The 6691-nt window shown below is 39.1% G+C and overlaps 1 long non-coding RNA gene across 1 annotated transcript; it reads left to right on the top strand.

Moving 5' to 3' along the window:
• The first annotated feature begins 1079 nt into the window (after window positions 1-1079).
• LOC138032906 (uncharacterized) lies at window positions 1080-6680 on the top strand. Its single transcript, XR_011128509.1, has 3 exons — window positions 1080-1199; window positions 3801-3960; window positions 6584-6680. It is a non-coding gene; the product is annotated as an uncharacterized lncRNA (long non-coding RNA).
• The last annotated feature ends 11 nt before the right edge of the window (window positions 6681-6691 follow it).

The following is a 6691-nucleotide window of genomic DNA, read 5'->3' as shown; positions in this document are numbered from 1 at the left end:
TTTGTTCCTTAATTATAGTAATTTGTAAATTTCAGTGATTTATAAGGAAAGTTGAAAACACGAGTTTTCTTCTTGAGGACAATTCCATGCGGACTTGAAGAATATGTTATTATGTGCTTCTGACAAAGAAAGTGATACGGACTATTAATTTTGAGATAATTAAACTAAGAATAAAGCCAGGATCCGAGCTCGGATCCGAGCCAGGATCCGAGCTAGAATCCGAGCCAGGATTTGAGACCTAACCGAGACCTAACCTAACCTAACCGAGACCTACCCTAACGCTAACTAGACCTAACTAGACTAGAACCAACCTAAATAGACCTAACCTAACCGATTAACCAATTAGTGAAGATCGTGTGGTTATGATTCAATAAATAGGTTTTTATCAACTTTTGACGTTCACGAGTTAGGCAAAATCCGATAAGCGCCTTAAAATTATTAAAATTGACCAGTTTGAAAGGGATTTGTTGAAAATTAACCAAGGTATAGCTCCTTCGCCCGCTTAAAGAAACTGTTGGAAGGGTCTATTTGTTTTAGTTTCCCTTCAGCATAGCCTGCCTGCGAATACAGTCGCCTCTCCTTGCTCCCCGTCACTTGGGACACGTGAAACCTCCCAGTGACAGGGTGCGAGGAGAGGAGGCTATATTCGCAGGCTAACTGCATACTAAAAAGGGAAAGAATTTATTCATTTCTTTTTTTTTCCCATTTTAAAGATACCCGCTTTTAACGATTCCTGCTTTTAACGATTCCCCATTTTAAAGATTCCCGCTTTGTAAAGATTCCCCGTTCCCCGTTCATCGTTTCCATTCCTTCATTACCAGTTCTTCTTTTAAAGATAGCCCAATCGGCATTATTTGATTGAATTTTAAGGACGGGAAAAAATAATGTATTTGTAGGGTCTTTGTAGTGTTCGAAAACGTCTCTTATTTTCAGTCTTTACTCCATATCGGCGAAAGTTCTTCTACTTTAAACTAAGCTTGCGAATGGTAAAAAATTTTCAAAATGCGGAGCTGCTTTTACTGTTTCTTGGCGTCATGATGGCGAATTTAACCGTTGGTTATTTTTCTTACGCCTTATAGCTTGGCAATGTCCAGCTTTCCTCGTGTTTCCTTATCACTGCCAAGGAAAAAAGACGTTGGACTAAAATGTTATAGGAAAACTGCAGTGACAAATTTCAATTTCTAGTCAGCTGTATGGAGGTAAGTTCAAGTGTTAACGAAAGTTAAGTCGCTTTGATAGAGCGACGTTCGTATGACCTTGACAAAATGTTCGCTATTTGTTTCACGAACCAATGTTTGGCAAGATTAAAACAAAGCTTCTCCTTATTCCCGCCAAGGAAACTCCTAATACGGGCAGTAAACACTTCGATTGCCCAATCACATTACTGCATTTCAAATGACGTCAAAGCCTAACCTTCCAGAAAGTTCCATAGAGAAATGACTGGTTTACTAACTCTAGCGCGAGATTTCGAACAACCTTTGTGACGAAATTGTGAAGCTCAGTTTCCATGGTTTTACGCAGAAAACAATCATTTAGCGTTAGATTTTGGTGCGACTGGTACATATTTTCGAAGCGGGAGATATTTGGAGAATTTCGTAGTTTATTTGAGAGCAAGCGAGTCGACAAAACTGAGAAAAACTTTTAAAAAGACAAAGCGCAAAAAGAAAAAGAGAGAAATCATCAGAAAATAGTAATCTTCAACTTACTTTCGGGTGGTGCGAGACCACCACACGTTGCTAGCGAAAAAGTACAAGGATTGAAAAAATTCGCCTGCCTAAAGTGCTGCGAGAATCTAAATAACCCTCCAGGGTAACATCTTCAACGAACATCGTTATGACGCAAAAACGTGACAAGACTATTAAGACTGCTGGCGAACAGAAGCCAGGAATGAATTTAGGTATTGTATTTTTTGTTTTTGTGATACTGATTCAGAAGCAATTCTTTTGGAACGTTTTAAAACAGCCCACTTTTTAAATGATTTTATTAGACAAAGAAAACAGCAGGATAATTCTTAAGTCAGGATTAATAAAGAGATGTTTGCTTTCAGTTCAGAGGGCGACAGAAACGCAATAAACAAGTTAGAATTTACCATTTTCTGATCAATAAGGCAGACGTTTATAGAGGTTAGAAGAGATTGTTAAAAACTGAATATTGAGTTACCGTATGAAGGAGAGATTAGCTGTTTTCTTCTATATACTTTGAGTTGAACGGTTTTAATTTCATTTGGAAAAAAGCTGAAAAAGGCGTCCTTGGAAAAGAGACGGAATAAAAGAAGCGAAATCACTGAACTGAGCAAAAACGAGCCTTCAATTAGTTAACAAAGGTGAAGTGAAAGGCTGATCAAACAAGGAAGGAATTTCTGTTGTCGAAATTTCGAAAGGCACTGCCTTTCTTCATCAAGGTGTAGCAAGTACCAACCTGACGAAGAAAGGGAGTCACCTTATTGGACGATTTAGTGTGTAGTATTGTCGAATAAGCTATTTATTATCCAACTTTTAGTTTTTAGCAAGTGAATTGGAATATACGTCAGATATTCCTTTACTTTTCAGCCTTCCCTTCTTATTTGTTTCTAGTTACACGCTGATTAGATCCTTTACCACGACCCATGCTTCTTTTTTTGTTAGGTTATTTTTGGTCCATGCTACTACAATTTACCTAAATTAATCGGGAAAAATTGGTCGGGGTTAAGGGAGGGGAGAGAGAGTTTCATTTGCGCAAAAGGCAATTGCACTCATATTCGAATCAAAAAAGGACTTGACAACTTAAGACGGCTATTAACCGAAATGGATGTGAAAAGCGATGGATATTTACCAATTAAAACAACTGAGATAAAAAGCGTATCCAACGAAATGATGCCAATAAGTAGAAGCCATAGGATTTTGTTCTTCTTTCTATTAGGTATAATTTAGGAAGCTTGTGCACGCAGGAACGGCGGAGCGTATTTTGTATTGGGGGTGGGGAGGGGGGGGGGGGCTAACAAGCAAGCGCTGGAGACCCTATCTTGTATTGGGGTCTGGGAAAATACTCTGCCGTCCTTGGTACGGCAGAGTATTTTCCCACTGTTCTACATTTTTATTGTTAAGTATCTTTTCACTATGGGGATGGTTTCCCATCCGTGGCTAAAAAACATCGCACGCTTAAGCTCCCGATTAAAGCTTGACAGAGAAAAGAACGAATTAGTGATCAGAAAAGCGTTGAAGGGACGATTGCTGGATTGATTAATTACGGGAAGAGGGGCTGATTGATAAGGAAAATAGATGGGTATTGTAAGGTTCATGATTGAAGGAGACTATATACACAAAAACAGGCTTTACAAACATTCAACACATTATGAGAAATATAAAAATCCTATCCCACAAAAAGGCTCAATAGCAGCAGTTGCCAGATAATAGAAGATTACGTGACCTGCTGAATTTGCAGCACATTGACTTCCAGGTGTTAAAGTTCGTAACGTCATAATTTGTACAGAAAGCAGCAGAATAACGTTGCAATACGTGAGATTTAAACTGATTAAAGGAAGTAATAGTGCGAGTAGATTCAGGTAGAGTATTCCAGAGTTTAAATTGATTGCTAAATTGAAAGATCTTTGGGCGGCACTTAGGAATTAGTACGTCTTTATCAGAGCTGTGACGAGTGAGGCGGGTGTCTTTCGGCTTGACGTAATCATGTATGGGAAACTTGTGGTGGCCAACATGACATTTAAAAGAGAAAGTTAAGTCTTTCACTTCACTTTTTCTGAACTAATCCAGAACCGTTGTAATAGCTGCGCACTGACCCGATTTTCATTCATGAATTTGCAGCTAAAACTGCATGCAAGCAACATGCAAAACAATCCTCAGGTGTAAAAGAGACAAGTCCTAAAACATCACCAAGAGGCCGCCTGTTCGGAGCGTTACATGAAACCATCAAACAAGTCAGGCCACGAATTCCAGGAAAAACTGTTACGTTGGAAGAAAGAAGGTAAGCGTTGGTGTTTTTGCAACCCTTTATCGCTAGTAATACTAATATCCTCTTTTGAAACGCATGCCGGATATGTTTAACACCCAGCCTTAGTGAGCTCTCCATGATTGTTAGAGCAGGAAATTTAGAGAGTGATTATGATTATGTTGATCATAAGGGCGCCTATGATTATATGTTTCTGGGCGTTCCCACGAAGACATAAGCGACATAACAGCGTTATGTTCGTGCTTATGATTATGATTATGATCGTTATGTCGCTAGTGGGAACTAGGCTTTAGTGGGAACGTCCAGAAACATAACCATAGGCGCCCTTATGATCAACATAATCATAATCATAAGAAAATGATCAACCATTTTCTTATGATTATGATTATGGCTTTGAGTATGACTATGTCGCTTTTCTTTGCAGTGGGAACGCGAAAATCATAACGACATAATGAGAAACATAATGACGCAACGGGGTCATTGTGTTTTGGCCAATTAAAGTCTAGGACCAGTACTTTCGGGTCGGTTCATTTTCAAGATGGCGGCCAGCTTCGAGGAAAAGCTTTACGTTTTTAGAGCGGCCCACCCCACTAGAACATAAGAAGCTTATGTTTATGTTTATGATTATGATTATGATTATGATTATGATTATGCTTATGATCCTTATGTCGCCAGTGGGAACTAAGCTTAAATGAACAAAAAGAACGAATCTGTAAGCAATCCCAGTGCGAAGTTAAAATAGCGAGATTCAGCAGCGACAACATCGCCGAGAGGAAGAATGGCAGAAAATGTGTTAAATGAACAAAAAGAACGACTCTGTACGCTCCGCACGTGCATCCCATCATTTTGGCGCCGTTATCGTCCTGGGCCCAGTTGTTTCGAAAGATATTATGGGATGCCCAGGGGGGCAAATTAATATTATTTGCTGCTGGGCATCCCATAATAACTATTTGAAACAATAGAAATCAAAATGGCCGCCGTATCTGCAAAAAGGTCTATGGCCGGATAATTTTATCCAGTGGATAAGTCGCTCCTGATTGAGAGTATTTAGTGACTTATCCACCGGATACTTTGAACAACTTGGCCCTCATAACGAAGAGTAATAACAAAATTTGCGATAACGTGAAGGACGTGAGCACCTGACAAGAAATATTATATTTCCCTTTGCAACCGATACACCGTCCATAACATTTTTTCGAAGAAAATTTGCAGTTAATTTCAATTCCGAAGTGTTTGGGATAATCGCAAAGTGATTAGAATAATACTAATTTATATTTTTACATGACGCTTTCGGAGCCTTTGTCGCCGTTCTTGCCTAAGTTCTCCATGGTTTAATACAGGGGCACCCAACGTCAATTTTTGGAAAATATCTGTTCGGAAGACGATTTGAGATCTAGAATTTTCGGAACATTTGTTGTAAAATTTCTTGCTTGCCTGCCTGTCCTAGGATTTTCGAACATCTGAAAAATGGTCTAATTGCCCATTTTTAACGGATTTTTACCTTAAAAAGATCACCTAGAATTTTCGGGAGCCTTTTTTCTGGCTGAAATTTTCGAAAAGGTAAGTTTTAATCCCTATGATTTTCGGATCACTAGACTTTCAGCTAGGAAATCCGAACAGATGAAAAATTTTTAGGGGATAAAAATATGCCTATATCTACCGTTTAAATACTAAAATATGTTTGACAATGCTATGTCTAAGTGGTTTTAAACTATATTCTCGTTGGGTGCCCCTGTTAATCTCAGTGCCATATCCAAATTTTCGCACTTGGACTTCTTTCGGAAAGAGACTAAAGAAAACTCGGTCCTTTTTTGTTAAATGACTAGTTTCTTATGCACTTTACGCATATGTAAAGTTAAGTTAGTTTATATATAAAAGCAGCTACATATAATTGTTATCTTTATCAAAACAGTCTGAAATTTGATTGGTAAGGTTTCTGCGATCCAGCGGTGTGGATAATAAAAGTTGTGGTTACACACACCTTGGGTTTGTGGCCTTTCGGAGGTTAAATGGCTTGATTTTGGTTCAGCTCAGATTTCATGTTACCTTTGGGGATGCAGTTACACAGTAAAAGACTCCCCTTAGGGTAAAATTATAGGGTACAATTAATTACTGCGTTCTGCTTTATGATTGGCCAAGCCACCACAGGGAGCAGATAAACCGTACTTTTCAGTTCAGGAACTGTCATGGGAAGTTCTTGTTGTTTTTTTATGTATCCATGGAAATACCCCTAGGGCATTTGTGGTCTCGAGAAAGCGGTTACCCGTGGGCAAACGCTATTTACCCATGGGTAAAAGGGTTAGTGTAACCACAACTAAAGTTTGGAAATCGAGTTACGAGCCGGTTAATATTTGTCATTTACCAGGGGCCGATTGCTCGAGGCCTGGTTAGCGCTAACCGTTAGGTAAGAGGTATCAAAACCTATAGGTTTCCATGGTTTTTAACGCTTGTTAGCGCTAAACATGCTTCGAGCAACCCGGGCCAGGGAAATATATTTTTCTCTACGTTTCACCTAAGAAAATACGGTGACCAAAGTTTCAAGTTGGCAGTCGAGGGCCGTTCTTGAGACTATATTGATCCCTCGGACAACGAATAACATATATATCAGTTGATTAAATTGTGTGTTTCTGTATTGCAGTGAAAGGGTAAACACCCTTAAGGACAAAAAATTGCTCAAGTCGGAACTGACTGAAAATAGCATCAAACCAAGTGCAGGTCCGACAAAATTGGAGGACAACGAAAACGT

The sequence above is a fragment of the Montipora capricornis genome, chromosome 14, assembly GCF_036669925.1.
Source record: "Montipora capricornis isolate CH-2021 chromosome 14, ASM3666992v2, whole genome shotgun sequence".
Classification (NCBI taxonomy): Eukaryota; Metazoa; Cnidaria; class Anthozoa; order Scleractinia; family Acroporidae; genus Montipora; species Montipora capricornis.
Note: the sequence above shows the minus strand (reverse complement) of the source record. Positions and strands in the feature narration are given on the sequence as shown.